At 44.3% G+C, this 20,000-nt stretch overlaps 1 protein-coding gene and 1 long non-coding RNA gene across 3 annotated transcripts in view; one reads left to right on the forward strand and one right to left on the reverse strand.

Moving 5' to 3' along the window:
- Window positions 1-20,000, forward strand: part of Galphas (G protein alpha s subunit) — a 121,795-nt gene that overhangs the window by 81,757 nt on the left and 20,038 nt on the right. The window lies entirely within an intron of this gene.
- LOC138369003 (uncharacterized) lies at window positions 14,662-16,362 on the reverse strand. The gene is made up of 2 exons (XR_011229706.1): window positions 16,251-16,362; window positions 14,662-15,931 (listed from the first exon to the last, which is right to left on the reverse strand). It is a non-coding gene; the product is annotated as an uncharacterized lncRNA (long non-coding RNA).

Here is a 20,000-nt window from a genome sequence, read left to right on the forward strand (position 1 = left end):
GCCACAATCAAACCTCTTAAACATTAAAATAAGACATCACATAATAATGCTATCCTCAACATCAACTACATGCATATATATATATATATATATATATATATATATATATATATATATATATATATATATATATATATTATATATATATGTAATTCACTGTACTCAATTCTGAGAGGCTTGACCTGGGCGGAGTGCATGGGCACGTTGTCAATTTCTCTCAAAATCTGCAGAGTTCATGCTTATATCAGTTATATTTTCAGAGGTTTGCATATCATGCATAAAGAAGCTGTCAGGATCTGCAACTTCCATGCTGTTATTTATTCTTTCTTGGATTCATATTTTTCTTTATATCTATTCTTTTCTATATCTGTTATATTTTCTGGATATCTTCTTTCTATAGTTTCAAGTGTAATATGATCGAACATTTAAAAGTCAGCCATATTTGTTGAATGTCTCTCGTAATTATTTGGTCTACTATATATACTATTACATGCTGAATAATGGGGGGTGTAATTGATAAAGCTCTTGATACTCTCTCTTATAAAGTATATCAACTATTTGCAAATCTAACTTGTTGCAAACCAATTTCAAAATGAATAAAAGGTTAGTGTGTGAAGGCACGTCGTCTGCCTCAACAGCCAAATGCCAATACGTAAAATTATCATCAAAAGTTATATTGTTTACGCAAAATGCCAATAAACTCGCAAGCACAAAAGTAGAGCCATCCCTCTTGTTCACTAATCTACATATATTCATTTCTATTCACTGCCCTATTATATTTTCCTTCAGTGGCAGAGTGAATTATGTAAACTGGTGTTTGATGTTTTGACCAATGAGACTCATTACAAACCACCTATTCATTCATAATCATAATCTTTCAAGTGGTAAAAATACTTTCCCGTGACTATGTGATATTACTATTACAAGTTAAACAAAAATTACTACTCCTAATGAGTTCCTCACCCACCTCCCTTAAAAACTTAGATACACATTTACACCAGGCGCCCAGCGTCTCTGGAGTTCATTGGCATGAACCTGTATTTGTATTCTAGTCCCTGTGCCTATTAGTTTTCTGGGTTTCACAGAAAGTAGCAGCCCCACTACCACCACCAGCTGTACTGTGATGTAGATAGATATCAGCCAATGTAGATGCACTCGTGTAGTCCCACACAACCTGTTTACCACCTCTTCATGGCTGCAGGGTGACTCCATCTGTGCGCTTGTGACTGTTATCAGTTCTGCACATTTGAGGTTCCCTTTGTACTGGACACTTCTCTTTTAGCTGTAGCCAAACGTCTCTTGATTTCATTGACTGCTTCAGGTCTAGCATTCTTTCCCTCTGACTGCAGATGATGAGTCAATAACCTGGCTGAAAATATGATCATTAAACCACACATCAGAAACTGAAGAAACATCTTTCCCTCTGACTTACGACAGATGAGGCCATTGCAATCCTGTTAGTCTGCTAACGTTTAGCTGCAGATACACACGTGTTCGGTAGAGACGTGCAGCAAGGGGCAGGGCATAACCAATTCTTAACAGCCGATGGTCCAAGCGGGTGCCCGATGTGGAATTAGGGATAGCCAACAGGAAGTCCCCAGTATGGGGAGCTTGTACAGCTAGGAGGCATAGTTTGTTCCAGAAGCTGCCTCTAGCATTGCTGTGACAATGTTCTTCACTATTGGGCCACTATTTGGCCTATTTGCAGTCGTTTGGAAAAGTTGGTAGGAATTTAGAATTTGTAAGTGTGTCCCACTAGCTGGCTCCTTCAGTGAATTTGGGATTATAAACCCCAATGGAATCTCTTAGTAGGATCTCCTGGTCTGATCTCCAGAATCTCTCCTGGTTGGATCTCTCATTAATTCACGTACAACACCGGTCAAGGATAAAAATGCAGGCAAATTTGTATTGCCTTAGTGTAAAACAATACCACCGAGTTTAAACTCGGTGGGTCCGTTGCTTGGCCCCATTGGTCATCTTTATTATATATATATATATATATATATATATATAATATATATATATATATATATATATATATATATATATATATATATATATATATTGTGTGTGTGTATAGCTACTAATATTCAGATGAAGTATATGTTAATTTTAGCATAAATATCCTTATGTTGAAATATTACATCAAAATAATGTGTTCTGTAATAAGAAACATACAACACATTAGCTGTTTGAATGGTTAAAGCATTAACTTGTTCTCATTTTAAATGCAGATATCCATGAAGCGATCCTATGATCTTACAAAATAACAGCAGTATATCTAAGAGTTGGAGCAGTGTTAGGTTAACTAATTTCGAGTTGAATGTGTATTATTTGTTTTAGAAGTTTCTGGAAATGTAAGGAAGAGCTGAGAACATTTAGAAGATAATGATCCATAATATGACAAGTCTTACAAGATGTCTGCTGTATACCCATCCATTTGCTGACTAGTTCCAGCCACATGTAACTTATGCCTATCACACTATTTGCTAGATTACTATGGCATGGTCTTAAATGGTATAGAAGACAAAACTCTGACGTAATATACACAGATTTCGCAAAAGCCTTCGACAAAGGTGACCATGGTGTCACCTTTGTGCTTGTTGTGCACAAAATGTGTTCAAAAGGAGTCGCCGGAAAAATAGGAACATGGATCTACAATTTCTTAACTAACAAAACTCAGTGTGTAATAGTCAAATTATTATCCAGACCACCAACTGTGAAGAGCTCGGTTCCCCAGGATACTGTGCTTGCTCCCGTACTTTCTCATTCTCATATCGGACATAGACAATGACGCATACTATAGTACCTTATCTTCCTTTGCAGATGACACTAGGATTTTTATGAAAGTAGACAACATAGAGAAAACTTTCAAGCAACAGATGATATATCAATGATGATACTTTTCAAGACACTAGTGCTATCATGAGTGGAATACTGCTGCACAATAACAGACCCTTTCAAAGCTGGAGAAATTGCTGACCTGGAGAGTGTGCTGAGATATTTCACTGCTAGAATCCACTCGAAAAACAATCGAAATTACTGCGACCGACTAAAATGCCTAAATCTGTATTCTCTTGAGTGCAGGCGTGAGAGATACATAATAATTTACACATGGAAAATATTAGAGGGGCTGGTCCCAAACCTGCACACAGAAATAACACCACATGAGATCAGAAGGCATGGCAGGATGTGCAGAATACCCCCGTGGAAAAGCAGAGGTGCCATAGGTACCCTGAAAGAGAACTCTCATCAACATCAGAGGCCTGAGACTGTTCAACACGATTCCACCACACACAAGGGGTATAACAGGCCGACCCCTCAGAGTGTTCAAGAGAGCACTTGATAAACACCTCCAAAGGATACCTGATCAACCAGGTTGTGATTCATACGTCAGGTTGCGAACAGCTGCGTCCAACAGCTTAGTTGACCAGACCGACCAAGAGGCCTGGTCAGACACCGGGCCGCGGGTACGTTGATCCCAGGAACCAACGCAAGGCAGGTGAACAAGGGCATTAAGTGACAGGAAACATGCCCAACCATATCTGCCCCATCTGATATTCGAAGCAGGAATTCCCGATTTTGCGAGAACGAACTCAAGTGCGCTACCTAGACTCTAAAAGTCTAAATATGGACATAAAATGTGGATGTGTGTGTGTGTGTGTGTGTGTGTGTGTGTGTGTGTGTGTGTGTGTGTGTGTGTGTGTGTGTGTGTGTAGCGCAAATAAATGTACATAAATGTGGATGTACCTAAACAGATATTTTAATCGAACAAAACACTTTTTATTTTATCAGTTAAGGATGCTCATATGAAACAACGGTTGAAACATTACTTCTCTGCCACAACAAAAACACATTGACTTAATTTCGTATAGTTGCATTTGGGCCATTGACGATTTATATAATAAACATCTGGTAATGTCAACATATAGGCAGAAATTGTGCAGATACCACCGCAAATAGACGGATACCAGTATATCGATACACCTCTAATAACTGCCATAACGACAAACACCACCAAAACTCGAATATCAAACACCGCTACCATCATCACTACAACTAGAACCACAACTACTAAATCTACAATCACCACCACCACTACAACCTGCAGTATTCCACCCGCGCACACAATCTCCACAATCACCATTACTTTTTCCAACACTAATTACAGGAGGCAAACTCCAGACTCACTTCTAATGTAAATATGACAGAGCCTAATACACTCTGGAACCTGTATTCCAGTAAGCACAATTAGGTGAGTATGGCACTTTTATTGCATCTCTTGTACGCATCAAACTACTCTGTTAATGTATGTTAGTCCATGAATTCCTTTCTTGATCTGATATGATGAAAACTTGCCTAATTATGTATCCTCATTGGGGGGGGGGGTCTCTCCGTTTTATGTTTAGGTCTGTTTTTCTTGAGGCAACTTTCCATTTCACAGTTTAGAGTTCTTATTGTACAGATTTAAAACTTAAATACTTTACGGTATTAAAAAAATGTATTAATTTCTCCAGAGTGTGTCTTCTTGACAAAGTTTTATCTTTTTTTATTTAAAATCGACATTACTCAAGCTGTTGTTTGTCTAAATATTGGTCTTAGTGATTGAGGCAAGACCAGTCTTCTAAGATGATGCTCATTAAGATGATGCTTCTAAGATGATGCTAGGACCTAATGAGCATCATCTAAGATGATGCTCATTAGGTCCTAGTCTAAGGAAACGTCCAAATTGTGATGTATAAAGTGTAAGGATGGGTGTAGGCCATTTGCAACCATTTTTATCTGATATTTGTTTAAATTATTTTCATATCTTGGTAAGCAATGAGTAAACCATATCTGGCCATTATTAGTACTATGAGTCTTATCATTCATCTTTTTCTTGTCAAAAATCCATGGAGTGTTTTAATCATTGTTTGCTGCTACAGAACCTATTCGGGAGGGCTCCTGTGGTGGCTCCTTGTTGCTAGCAACCAGGACCTGCATTCATGAAGCAGTTATGCAAGTACCTATGAACCTCTACATCTGTTCTCAATCTTTGGCAGCTTTATTTACATATATTAAATAGTTTGAGCTCCGAGGCACTAGGAGGCATCTTATTACAATAGCATTTGATTGGTAAGTTTCGATGCTCGTAAACTGTTTAGTAAATGTAATCCATTGTGCCAAGATTGAGAAGAGATGTACAGGTTCGTAAGTAGATGTGTAAGTGCGTGGAGATTCCTAGCCCTGGATTGTTTCACCCAATTTGAATAGCACCAGGCATTGAGAGCCTATATCTGGAGAGGGTTCTGGGAGTTCTTCTACTCCCCGAAACTGGCCTGAGGCCAGGCTGGACTTGTATAGGAGTTATACAAGTCGGGACTACAATAGGAATCCCGAAGTCAAAACTAGTCCCCGTCTACAGTGGCGTAGTGATCGAGTCTGGCCACAGATCAGGATTGGGGCGTACACCAACTCCCAAAACCCTCTCCAAGTATGCTCCACGAGCTGATGGGACAAAATCACTGACGTTGAAGAAATCGTTTGGATCATTGATCATCAATGTGTTCAGGGGTTCAATGAACACAGCATCGTACTGTAGAATCGGCATTCTTCTTTGTTGTCATCTGTGAAAGTTCCCTCACCATTGTGTAGGGGGCCCAACGCTGGCTGTTGGTTTTGTTCTAGTTTTTGCATGGGTGAAAAAGTATTTAGAGTTCCTCTCTCTTTCACTTATGGTCTTTTGCTCTCTTTAATTGCCTCTCTTTGATGTTATATGATTCTTGCAGCTTAGGCTCGATTATTCCTATTTCCCTACATATTCCTCGTCGTTGTTGGGATAGAGTGGAGCGTTTGAAACGTTCTTCTATTTGTTTTCTTGTTTTGCCTATAGAGGGAGCGCCATTCTTATTCTAATTTGCCTCTTTTTTTTTTGTTATTCAAACTGCCTGTGATAATGCTATTACGAAGGAAGGAACTATCAGGAGAAAGCGCCCAGCCATTACCACTGTATAGCACTGGGAAGGGATCAGGATAAGGTTTTGGGATGGAACGGGGGTAAGGAATGGTGCCCAACCACTTGGACGGTCGGGGATTGAACACCGACCTGCATGAAGCGAGACCGTCGCTCTACTGTCCAGCCCAAGTGGTTGGTCTAATGCTATCACGAGTTAATGAAACGCATCTCTTAGCGTCGGGCCAAATAAATCTAAAAATTAACTATGGAACGTTAATTTTTAAACTTCTCAAGTGAAAAAAATTTAGGGAAATAGAGAAGATTCGTGCTAGAATAATTGATCTCACCCTTTCGGTCTCATTCAGTAATATATATCTGAATCCGCCAAATTGAATGAACAATTCAAATACTTCTCCAATAATGAGTCCGCCAAATTGTTCTTAACAACGATTACAGCAATGCAGAATTCGACGAAATCGTAAGAAAGAAGCTAGACCGCCATCTGACTGAGGATAATCAGGCCCCTGGGATGGAAAATCGGCCCCCCAAGAGAAGACATTGTGGTGTATTATAAAAATACATTCACTCAGACATACAGGAATGATGAGAAGGTGATACGAGATATAACTGATAGGACTTTCAAACCTTGCAGTGATCAATTCGTCCTGTCATTTATTATAACAACCCTCGTATGTCTTCCCTCATTTTGAGAAATAACACCTCTGCCCCCTCTGACGAGCTGAGGTGTACTGATGTAGTGTACATAGTACACTACATGTGTATGTGTACATAGTACACTACTCTGTATGTGCTTGTTCTCAGTACATAGTTAAATATTTTAACCTTCTTAGCAAGCGTAATCTGACAGTTTTTTACCCCTCTATACTCTCCTTTCGCTTCAGTTTTTTGTATTTTTGTCTGTTTTTAATTATATTCCTCTTCATCATTAGACCTTCTGCAGTTTCGTTTATTCTTATGTTTAATTCTCTGCTTTTCACCTCACCTTCCCTCTGGCCTTATAGTGAGTCTACAATTTCTTTACACGACTTGATAAGTGATCGGAATTTCCATTCTTTTCATGTGTGGGTTAGGCATCTAATTTTCAGCCACGTTGTTATAGCTTGTTGTGTGTAAATGGTATTCTGATGAAATTGCAGCTACCAAATAGCTGAATTGTGAAACTTAGGTAAGGGTAAGGCCGCCAAATAGGACACAAACTTTTCGCTGCAAGTCGTTGCTAAGCTTGTAATTATGGAGGCGTCATACTTGGGGACTCACGTCATGGAAAAATGTAATCCAAGATGAATGTGTTTGTGTAATTTTACCAGTACATTTAATTACTAAAACAGGCTTTCAAAATTACATTATTATTTAGTTTCAAGTAATAAATCTTATGATGTAATATTAGATCCTTAACATTTGTGTGAGAACTTATTTGGCTGTGAAAATTATATATATATATATATATATATATTATATATATTTCATTGAATATGACCGCATATTCTGTATTTATTATTTTCTGGTTTAGGGCTTCTATCCCTCTAACTATTTTCTTAGCATCAGGGCTTAATTGAAATAGGAGTTCTCCAAAACTCATTTTCGTACTTTTAAGGTGAAGAAAAGAAGTGATTTACTATAGAGTGTATTACACTTATTTATATAATTTGCACAACGTTTCGAACCTCCACTTGAGAATGAACCATGGAGGTTCGAAACGTTGTGCAAATTATATAAGTGTAATACACTCTATAGTAAATCACTTCTTTTCTTCACCTTAAAAGTACGAAAATGAGTTTTGGAGAACTCCTATTTCAATTAAGCCCTGATGCTAAGAAAATAGTTAGAGGGATAGAAGCCCTAAACCAGAAAATAATAAATACAGAATATGCGGTCATATTCAATGAAACATGTTTGAAAGAAAACCTGCTGCCAGTATACACCAATATATATATATATATATATATATATATATATATATATATATATATATATATATATATATATATATATATATATATATTATATATATATAATTTGTCTTCTGTGTTGGCGTCGTTATGTTTCGGTCTTGTTCTTACTCTCATGGTGGGTAGAGTAAATAGTTCCGTGATTTGGGTATTCATGGTGGATTGCTTCAAGAATTTGTAATCTACTTACATCTTGGGTTTTGTCTATTATACAAGTGTTTTTATTCAGCATTTCTCTTGTTAGGGTGATGTCATGGGCTTGTCTCATGTGATTTCTAGGGGCACCGGATTGAAGATGACAGGTCAAGCGCCTCGTTAGCTTGGTCGACGTCATAACTATGTACTTAGATAGCTCACATTAGCCCGTAGCACGGGCTATGGTGAGCCCGTTGTGGCACAGGAGCGGGACTTTTAACTTGTGTATGGTTAAGGTACCACCACTCTTGTGGCCTATCGTCCCACCTCACTACATCTTAGGTCCTCACTGCTCGGCCTCTCTCCTCACTTTACTGCCTCTTAGTGTAGCCTCAGTGGTCGGCCTCTCTCCTCACCTTGCAGCCTCACTGGTCGGCCTCTCTCCTCACTTTACAGCCTCTTAGTGTAGCCTCACTGCTCGGCCTCGCCTCACCTTACAGCCTCTTAGTGTAGCCTCAGTTGACCGCCTGTCCTCCCCTGACAACCTCGCCCCACACCTGATAACCTCTCCTGAAAATGAATCCTTGACTTTGTCCTGACCTCGTGACCCGTTCACTCATGCACCCAACCCACCCCACCATTCCCTGCTTGCTTGCTCTCTCTCTCTCTCTCTCTCTCTCTCTCTCTCTCTCTCTCTCTCTCTCTCTCTCTCTCTCTCTCTCTCCTCTCTCAATCTCTCTCAATCTCTCTCTTCTCCACTCTTTTTCTCCTCTTGCTTTTCTACTCTCTTCTCAACTCCCTCTCCTCTCTTCTACACTATTTCTTCCCCTCGCTAATCCCAACACTTGGTGCTGGTGATGCCCTCTGTCGTGTCCTCCTGGAACGTGCGCCCCTCGGTAAGGAACCATGGCCTCTTGGATAAGGAATTTGATATGTGCCAGTGGATATGGGCACGTGGCGAGGCTGCCCCGGGCACGTGGCGAGGCTGCCCCGGGCACGTGGCGAGGGGAGAAAAACACCCTTGACTTTTTGTGCGTGTATTCACCTAGTTGTATTTACCTACAGATAAAGATAAACTGTTTAACACGGGTGGTATGCTCACAAGGGGACACAGGTGGAAACTGAGTACCCACAGGGACGTTAGAAAGAACTTTTCAGTGTTAGAGTAGTTAACAGATAGAATGCATTAGGCAGTGATGTGGTGGAGGTTGACTCCATACACAGTTTCAAATGTAAATATGATAAGAGCCCAGTAGGCTCTATACCTATGTAGGATACTCATCGTGTGGGCAGTGGGGCAGAAAGGGGTTACAGAGGCACATAATGGGTTCATGAACTGAACCTCATAATTCGTTTAGCTAAGCAAGTGACGATTTTCTTAAGCTAGTTAAACAATTGTTAATGTTACTTGCATTCACAGGTACATATATATACTGTACATCCATGTACACAAATACGTGGCGTGCCTCTGGCATCTTAAAACCAGCTGCTCCGGGTAGATGGGACTCGTTAGCCTGGGAAAGCAGCTCATCTAGGGGAAGGAAAACCCTGATTCTAAACCTCCACTGCCTTGCGGCCATACCTCCGCCACTTTTGGGAAAGGCTTCAGGAGTCAACCTCGAGGAAAATCCGGAGTTGGAGCCACTAAGGCAGTTCGGTGTTGACTTCGACCTCGTTCTGGCAGCTCCAGCGACGGTGCTGGAACCATGTGTATTGGCGTCGCCTTTCCATTGGATAATTTCAGCAACGTGGAGAGGGGGGGGGGGACCGGCTGCATGGGTAACAGCTTCTACATTTCGACCCACCCAGGCTTTGCGCCCAGGAGAGCAACCAGAGCGCAACTCCATAGTCTCCCGAGACTGAAGGATGCCTACTACACAAATATATATACATGAAAAAAAGTAGTAGCAGTTGATTGATTGTCAGTTGAGAGGCGGACCGAAAGAGCAGAGCTCAACCCCAGCAAGCACAACTAGGTGAAGGCGGGGAAAAGGGACTATCAGGAGAAAGTGCCAAGCCATTACGACTATACAGCACTGGGAAGGGGTCAGGATAAGGATTTGGGGATGGGACGAGGGGAAAGGAATGGTGCCCAATCACTTGGATGGTCGGGAATTACGCCGACCTGCATGAAGCGAGACCGTCGCTCTACCGTCCAGCCCAATGAATACATAATCAATAATCGTTTTTATAACAAGTGATTCAACAAGAGGCTCAAAACAGTAACTATACAAGGCACTTTACATCTATGGTGAGTCACACAGTTACTAGTCTTGCTGCACACCCACCCAACTGGGGCGGCAGCTTGTCATGTGCAGGCTGCACCTACAGTAAGGAAATTTTGGATACTTGGCTAAGATTCCTGGCAATACATCATTATGAATGAAGAACTTACACATTTCTTGGACTCCATTGATGGTGTTATCTCTGATTTCCGCGATTTTTTCACTTTCCATTATATAATGACGCAAAGTATGCGAATAGTTCTGTTGACGGAGTTTACATTTAGTCAAATCTACATCGGCAGATGCTGCTAACTCCCAGAAAAGTCTTGGCCAACTCATCAGTTCTATCATACATTCGGAGACCAATATGGGAAGGAATCCACAGAAGATACTGACTCCATCATTGATTATTTCATTATATGTGCTAGCTTCAGACACAACGCATATCACAGTTGTGCCTTAGGGAGTTGAGGGCAGTCAAGGAGTCACTTACAATTAGCGTGTTAACTTTGGATTCATATACGCGCTCGAGTGCAAGGATTATGGCAACCAATTATGTTTTAGGAGTGAAGGCCCAGTTATTTATACCGCTCCACACTCATAGTAGGAACCATTTCTCGGGGTCACAACAACTGCACGCACTTCCAGTGCACCGTGGAACTCGTGCAAGGAAGGAGCGCTCGCTGACCAAAGCACAAATTTGGCTTAAAGCATTGTACTTTGCTTCATATCGAAGCATGAGGTTGATCATAATCAGCTTCTTGGGTGTGAAATGTGGGGAGACAATAATTTGAAAAGGGATGATCTCCCATGGGGCAGGAAAGTGTCGTTGTTGTCTCTCTTGGAAGAGAAGATGAGTATTATACATTCTGAGCACAGTGGCAGTTTTTGGTAATCCATTGGAGAGATGCTGACCTTCAAGAAAGAAGGCTTGGAGGGCTTCAGTGCAGGGGCTAGGGTGGGTTAGCCTAAGCGTCTTGATACCAATTAAAGCATTAATTTCAGTGAAATGATCTCTTACACGTGAAATATTCAGTTCCTTCCTCATGTTTAGTAATTTAGTTGTACGGGGGCACCCGAGGACACCTCATGGCTCATGCACTCCTAAACTCATAGTTACTGAGTTTAGGAGTGCATTGGTTAACACGTTGAACAGAGTAAGACTGACACCACCTCCCTGTGGAGTGCCAAGGTCAAAATCTCTAGTTACACTCCTATGCCCTTGGAACAGTACAGATGAATTCCTGTTGGATAGATAGCCTCTTATCCGCCGTAGAAGCCATCCGGCAACATTCATTTTAGCAAGTTTTCTCAAAATGGCGTGTCTGTTAGCAATGTTAAAGGCTAACCTTAAGATGTAGGAAAGTGGTATATGACCTATTAATATGCAGGGTGAGGAAGGCGGTGAGAAAGGAAAGAATGTACACTTTCCATACATGACGCCATATATCTGGTGGGTGGGGGGGGGGGAGTTAGTAACAGTTGAGAGGCGGGGCGAAAGAGCAGAGCTCAACCCCCGCAAGCACAACTAGGTGTCTCCTCTCAACTGTCAGTAATATATACACTCACACACATATATGACGATGAATAATATAATGTCTTAGTACCTGGTCCCAGACTTATATATCAATAATTCATAGGCTCAACTTAAATGTTTGTCATTCTCTTATAAAGTAAGACATTAATATTACTTACGGTTTACTGATGTATTAAGAATTTGATACACGAGGTATTTAGAGTAATTAATTTTCTATTTAACCGAATGTCCTTTATTTTGTGTTTAATGCAATTTAATTTATTTGATGTAATATAAATAAAAATGTTTGATTAACAGTTTTTGATGATTTCATAAAAAAAATCGGCTTTTGCTCCTCAGATGTTAAATACACTGTTAGCCTGCGTATATTTATGCGTCTTTTGATATGCAGTTATTTGTTAATGGAAAGTGAAAGAATTTCACTTTCCATCAAAATTTGATGCAATCCGCGGGGCTGGGTAGTTAGATCCCTGGCCCCTGACCCGGCCAATAAGAGTAATTAGTGACCACTTAGGGTAGGCTCGTTTCCCACATAACACTATTCCACGAGGCTCGTTTTCTATGTGTTCATAAGGTATACACAGTTGTTACGCTTGGCTCTATTAGCGTAGGTTAGGATGTATTGGGCTCAGTTGGGTTGAGCTAAGCGGGTTTCAAACCCTGCTGGCGAATAGTGTTGTTTACATTGTGAGCTGTATGCGAGCACATGGTGGAATTACTGCCACCACCTCAACCTGTAAACACTGCTCCTTCGCTCTCGCACCATTGTGTGTCTGGTGTGTACCACGAGCACCACGTGTGTGTTGGGGGGCGGGGGGGGGGGGGAGACAACTGACAGGGAAGACAGGCTGATGACATGGGTGAACCTACAGTTGTATATATTGACCTTATCGCCATTGTGTTTGTGAGTTGCTCCCTCGCATTTGACCCCTTTCACCTCATATTTCTCTCCTCCCTTACTCCCTCCCTTTCATGTTTCACTCCTCTGCCTCACATTTCACTCCTCCCTCTTCCTCATATTCCCCTGGCACTGGACCCCTGCTGCCGTTTAGTCAGTAGTGCGAGGAGTAGTAGTGGGAGTAGAGCCCGCCAGCTGACGCTTTGCCTCCTCTCCTCTTCCACAGACCATCACCGGCAATATGTCTACCTTAACGCCCCCAATAGCGCTCGAAAAACCCAGCCCACCAGTTCCGCGTCGACTACATCCAGGACGTGGCCTCGCAGAAAGACTTTGACTACCCGGAGGAATTCTACGAACACACCGAGATGTTGTGGAAGGACAAGGGAGTACAGGCCTGCTACGAGCGTGCTAACGAGTACCAGCTCATAGACTGTGCCAAGTAGTGAGTATCTTGTGTGTGTGTTTTGGGCGGGTTAGTGCGGGTTGTGACTCTCTACTTCATGTGCCAGCTGGAGGAGTGAGTGGGTCAGGTGCTGTCAACACTCACCCTTCCTCCTCCTCCTCCTCCCTCACACTCATTGATCACATCTCTGCTTGTTTGATGATGGTTGAGTGCTGAGAGTGCGCGCGCGTTGCTCAATATTGATGTTTACATTTTCACGTATACAGAGAGAATTAAAAGTTAAGACAAAATGTATCTAATAGGTTACGAATGAGAGCGTTGACTGGTACAGCCAGTGCCCAAGCCTGGTCAGGTGTGTAGCCGGGGAGGGGGGCGGCTATCCCTGGACAAGCACAAGGTAGGGGGCGCTGGGTGAAGGGGGGGGGCAGTGAACTTTGGGGTGGGATACTAAGTGTTCCTGACCAATGTGCATGTGGGCGACAGGTGGTCAGAGACAACCAAGACTGGATCAGCAACGGTAGGCTGTGTGGGTGCCTCTGGTGCAGTAGGCTGTGTGTGGGTGTCTGGTGCAGTAGGCTGTGTGTGTGTGTGTGTCTGGTGCAGTAGGCTGTGTGGGTGTCTGGTGCAGTAGGCTGTGTGTGTGTGTCTGGTGCAGTAGGCTGTGTGTGTGTGTCTGGTGCAGTAGGCTGTGTGGGTGTCTGGTGCAGTAGGCTGTGTGTGTGTGTCTGGTGCAGTAGGCTGTGTGTGTGCCTCTGGTGCAGTAGGCTGTGTGTGTGTCTGGTGCAGTAGGCTGTGTGGGTGTCTGGTGCAGTAGGCTGTGTGGGCGCCTGGCGGAGTAGGCCTCTGTCATAGGTGCTCGCTAGGCCCTGTGTCACTGCTTCTCAGATTTCCTTAATGTAAAACTTGATCCTTCAAGGTCCTCTTCACTTTATTTTATTGCTCTATATACAGTATATACAAGAGTTCTTACATTCTCGTAATGTCACAAGCACGCATAGCGTTTCGGGCAAGTCCTTCATCCTGTTATTCCCTGGAATACGACCCGCCAAATCGTTTAACAACCAGGTACCCATTCACTGCTGGGTGAACAGAGGCGTACAGTTAAGGATTGGCGCCTGGGGCCAGATTCACGAAAGCACTTACGGAAACACTTACGAACGTGTACATCTTTCCTCAATCTATGACGGCTTTGGTCACATTTATTAAACAGTTTACAAGCATGAAAACTTCCCATTCAACTGTTGTTGTTATAAACAGCCTCCTGGTGCTTCAGAGCTCATTAACTGTTTAATAATTGGAAATAAAGCCGCCAAAGTTTGAGAAAAGATGTACAGGTTCGTAAGTGCTTTCGTAAATTTGGCCCCTGGTCAGTCATCCCAGGCAAGGATACGAACCGAGGGCAAATCGCTCGCGAAGCGCGGGGCGAGTGTCTAGCCGCTGTGCCACGGCGACTGCTATTTATAGATTAATGTGAGGGCTAGCGCAGTACAGGTGCACAAGTTACCAGTGGCGAATAGCAATGTTTTTGGAGTTAGGTTTGACGGAAGGACAAGCATAATGCTTAAGTTTATTCAGTAACATATGGTAATACACTTGGGCTTGATTACTCTGCCTTAGCTTCATACGAAGATAAGTCGCTTCAGAAGAACAAGGCTGACAGCTGACAGCTCCATAACAATCTCCCTCAGGGAAGAACCCCTCACTAAACATTGCTAAGACGATCAGTCTCCAATCTCCAATCACTGCCAGTATGCAGAAGAGGACGTGTGGTGGGTGCTCAGTCGGGTTACTCAGTTACATGCACAATAAGTCAATGGAAATAATATAAGTGGGACAGTGAGTGAGCATGACAATACGTGGCGATGGAAGAGAATAGTAATAATGAGAGGCAGGATGGTGAGTGAGTGAGTGTGTAGAGGTTGAGGTGTGGGGCGGTGAGCGAGACGGGGCTGCTGGAGCAACAGGACACCACCGCACACCTCAGCCAGGTGTTCACTCACTCACTCCCCTACCCCAACCCTCGCCTCTCTCCACAGTGTTAGCTGTAACTCTCACAGATCTACATGCAGAAAGACGACTAATGACGTTGAACAGTTGTAAATCTCTGGCAGAAAACCAGCAGCTCCACAGGTGGTCTGGCAGCTGGTTCCGCAACTTTTGTACTAATGTGCGGAGAGTTTACTGGAGGGCTGCGGTGCTGTAACACAGTTCCCTTCGTGGCGGTGTGTATGCCTGTATGGGAGTCACTGGCGGGAGGCTGGACACACCAGCGGCGCCTTGTGGACAGTGAGAGAGACGAGGGGCGGTGACACCTGACGTCAGGCTGTGGCGTAGCTGGTGGGGACGGCGGCGGCGTGCGGTCTCCTCCCCACGGCCAGGGTGTGGTGGTGGTGTAATGTTACCACTGGCGATGAACACCACTGTTCATCATGGCATGTATCCACCAGGGATACATGCCACTTCCCACAGGTATACTTACATGTGTGCTTGACGCTATAAGTCATGTCACACTTGTGTAGTCACTGGTTGGTGCCTCTTAAGATTACGTTACTACTTAACTTGAAGTAATGTCCAAACACGAGTCTGCGCCGCTCATGGATCACATGACGAAAAGTCTGGTGTAGAGTTAACTTGGTGTGTTGGATGATAATGCAATAATTACATCTGTCGGCCGTTCCGACGAAGTATATGCAGGTATGCGACATATTGCTCCACAACTTGCAATGGTTGCTACCGCTGCTCCAGCCACTCACCAGCACTCCTTCACAGGAAACGGCTTCTATTGTAAATTAGTCAATGCCGGGGACTGTCCTTCCTCTACCTTCCTGTCCATAAAGTTTAAGCATATAAATATATACATATATTATATATATGTACATATATTATACATGTAAAATACTAAGGACAAGAAGGGATACGTATTATGAAGCACAAATACAATGCATAAGACAATGGAGGTGTGTGGCAAGTGTTGTGAAGCATTTGGAAGACGTATTGTAGGCGTCAAGTGTTGCATCTGTAACACAAGAGTTCACCTGAGCTGTGCAGCATTATCTACAACATGCACAAACAGACGAGGAATATACTGGACTTGCAATAATGACAGGTTAATATGAGAAAACATAACCCAACTGATGATCATACCTGAGGCACACAGATTAACATTCACAGAAAAGCTACCAGCGATATATGTCGACTGTGAAAAAGCAAAACTGGACAGTGACCAAAACTCTGGAACGGGTAGTGCAGAGAACCTGTGGAGGGAGAAGGTATTGTGGTACAAAACAGCAGCCATATTGCACAGCCTGGTAATGTTAGCAACGAGAGCAACAGTGAGAAAGAATGCGTAAACGAAGAAATTAGGACAAAAAATGGAGATGTCTCAAGTAAAGAGGTGACCAAGACAAGCACAGGTATAAACAACCGGAAAAAATAACAAAATAGAATATTTGCAAATACTATGCACAGGGAATATGCAAATACGGTTCAAAAGGTGCAAAGATGCACTTTTATGCATCCTCTTAAATGCAGGATGGGGAGGGGATGCATGCCATTTTGGAACAGAGTGCAGATACTTCCACCCTAAATTATCCAAATTTCAATAATGAAACAAATGTTACAATCTTCAGTGCTCAGAACTCCATGTTAGAGGTACACAGCGTTATAGAATAGGAAACCAGTATGATGTTACTGATTTTTTTAGAGGAAGGCAGAAACAGAGTTGAACATATAAGAGAGAGAGGAACAGGGAGATAGAACCCCTGCAGGATTACAGAGGGGGGGGGGATATCCACAAGACTGTAATAAAAGTCATCAACAAGTACACAGGTACTACACCACGCAACACTGGACGGTATGGTGGTGGCAGGTGGGTGTATGGTGGTGGCTGGGGGGGGGGGTGTATGGTGGTGGCTGGGGGGGGGTGTATGGTGGTGGCGGGGGGTGTATGGTGGTGGCAGGTGAGGGTATATGGTGGTGGCTGGTGAGGGTGTATGGTGGTGGCTTGTGAGGGTGTATGGTGGTGGCTGGTGAGGGTGTATGGTGGTGGCAGGTGAGGGTGTATGGTGGTGGCAGGTGAGGGTGTATGGTGGTGGCAGGTGAGGGTGTATGGTGGTGGCAGGTGAGGGTGTATGGTGGTGGCAGGGGGGTGTATGGTGGTGGCAGGGGGGGGGACACCGGGGGTAGGGGTGCTGGGAGTGAAAGTGTATTATCCGTAGTGGTGACTCAGGTGGGTATAATTAGTCTGTCATCCGATTGATGGGCCAAACCTTGCTATTTTGGGCCCCTCTTCTGCCTCCCTCCCCAACCCCCGTCCCATGCCTCCCTCCCCAACCCCCAAACCCCACCCCATGCCTCCCTCCCCAACCCCCACCCCATGCCTCCCTCCCCAACCCCCCACCCCATGCCTCCCAACCCCCACCCCATGCCTCCCTCCCCAACCCCCACCCCATGCCTCCCAACCCCCACCCCACGCCTCCCTCCCCAACCCCCACCCCATGCCTCCCTCCCCAACCCCCACCCCATGCCTCCCTCCCCAACCCCCACCCCATGCCTCCCACCTCATGCCTCCTTCTCCAAGAAGGGCCAGGTCCCAAATCTACAAAGTAAAATAACAACGTACTGAAATGAACGATATGAAAGAAAATGGGGAATAAAACCAGTGAAGAGCAGGGGTGCCATAGGCCCATCAGAGAACACTGTATAAACATCAGAAGTCCGCGGTTATTCAGCGTCCTCCCAGCGAGTATAAGAAACATTGCCGGTACAACCGTGGACAGCTTCAAGAGAAAACTAGATAATTTTCTCTAAGTGCCGGCGCCGGGCTTGGGGAGTAGAACAACTCCCAGAACCCCAGCAAGCAGATATCTCTCGTCTGCTCTCTAGAGAATACAGATTTAGAACTTTAAATCGGTCTAAATAATTAAAATTACTTTTAGAGTGAATTCTTCGCGGTAAAGGATCTTTGCACGCTCTCTAGGTCAGCAGTTTTTCCGGCTCTGAATGGGGCTGTTAAAGTGCAGCAATATTCCACTCTAGAGAGCACTAGTGTCTTGAAAAGTATCATCATTGGTATGGCATCTCTTATTTGGAAGGTCCTTGTTATCCAATCTGTCATTTTTCTTGCAGTCGTGACAGCTACTTACAACTTGACTTTATATTGTTGTTTGTGTTGTAGCACAGTGTTGGTATAGCCTTTGTCGTGGGCTTAAACTTTAAGGGGGAGTTTTCTCCACGCAGTACCATCTTGGGCAGCTGTGTTTGTGTTCCAGCTCACCGCCTACCTTACCATCTTGGGCAGCTGTGTTTGTGTTCCAGCTCACCGCCTACCTTACCATCTTGGGCAGCTGTGTTTGTGTTCCAGCTCACCGCCTACCTTTACCCCGCCACTCACTATGCAACCCGGCTTCCTAATACATCAAACATTGACGTACACTCCACCTAGGGCCAAAAATCGCTGTACTAGAAAATGGCAACGGCTCGCGAAATTGACTTACTGTCCCATTTTCTGATTTCGGTCCTCGGGTAGGTTAGGATAAGGGCACTTAAATACGAGAGTTTCTCGACGTTGGGAATCCTTAGGAGGACGAGCTGGCTCTCATCATGTGATACTCCGCTAGTGTTTCCATAAACACTTATTTTATTTTTATTTATTTTTACTTTTGGTTTGTCTGCTTGCCAGACATTCATTATTATGCACTCTACACTGCGGCGTTGCTTGTTAACTCTCACAAATTGCAGAGACTAGAGCGCACACGCAACACTACCCCTTTATATTCCCCACACTCCTCCCCCCTTCTATACATGTTCAACACCTCTCACCCATATATGCCCAACACCCACCCTCCTCCCCATATGTTCTCAACACCCCTCCCCATACATTCTCAATACCCCTCCCCATACATTCGCAACACCCCCTCCCCATATATTCTCAACACCCCTCCCCATACATTCGCAACACCCCCTCCCCATACATTCGCAACACCTGTCCCCATATATCCCCAACATATGTTAAGAGCATCATAGTGTGCTGGCCACATGGTCCATCACACCAATATGAAGGACATGTTGCGCCCCTCGGCGCTCCCGGGGCCCGCCGTCTCCTGCTGGCCTCCGCCACACTCCTCCTTGCTAAGCGCCCCCGTCTCCCTCACCCTCAAGACAAGAGCCCAACTGTTGCGTCCCCTCCCGGCGTCTCCCTGGGGTTTCTCTCACCCCCTCTCCCCTCTCTCTGGAGGGGGGGAGGGAGGCTCGACAGCGCCAGCCTGGGCCGCCTGAATACACTGTTGGTTTCCGGCGTAGACGCGTGTGTGTAAATATGGGTATTGTTGTTGGTGGTGATGACTGCATACCTCTTGGGCCCCGGCGCCCGGCCCGGCCTGATCTGGCCTGGCTGTGGCTTGGCCAGGTTGTCTTAATGCTTGGCCAGGTTGTCGTAATGCTTGGCCAGGTTGTCTTAATGCTTGGCCAGGTTGTCGTAATGCTTGGCCAGGTTGTCTTAATGCTTGGCCAGGTTGTCGTAATGCTTGGCCAGGTTGTCTTAATGCTTGGCCAGGTTGTCGTAATGCTTGGCCAGGTTGTCTTAATGCTTGGCCAGGATGTCTTAATGCTTGGCCAGGTTGTCGTAATGCTTGGCCAGGTTGTCGTAATGCTTGGCCAGGTTGTCTTAATGCTTGGCCAGGTTGTCTTCATGCTTGGCCAGGTTGTCGTAATGCTTGGCCAGGTTGTCGTAATGCTTGGCCAGGTTGTCTTCATACTTGGCCTACTGGCACTAAGTGTTCATTAACTAGTGTGCTGAGCGATCACAGTCCATCTGTGGCACTTAAGAGACTAGTGTGAGGCTGGGGGAGGACAGTGTGGGCTAGTGTAGGGCTGGGGGAGGACAGTGGGGGATAG

The sequence above is a fragment of the Procambarus clarkii genome, chromosome 26 (genome assembly GCF_040958095.1).
Source record: "Procambarus clarkii isolate CNS0578487 chromosome 26, FALCON_Pclarkii_2.0, whole genome shotgun sequence".
In the NCBI taxonomy this organism is placed as follows: Eukaryota; Metazoa; Arthropoda; class Malacostraca; order Decapoda; family Cambaridae; genus Procambarus; species Procambarus clarkii.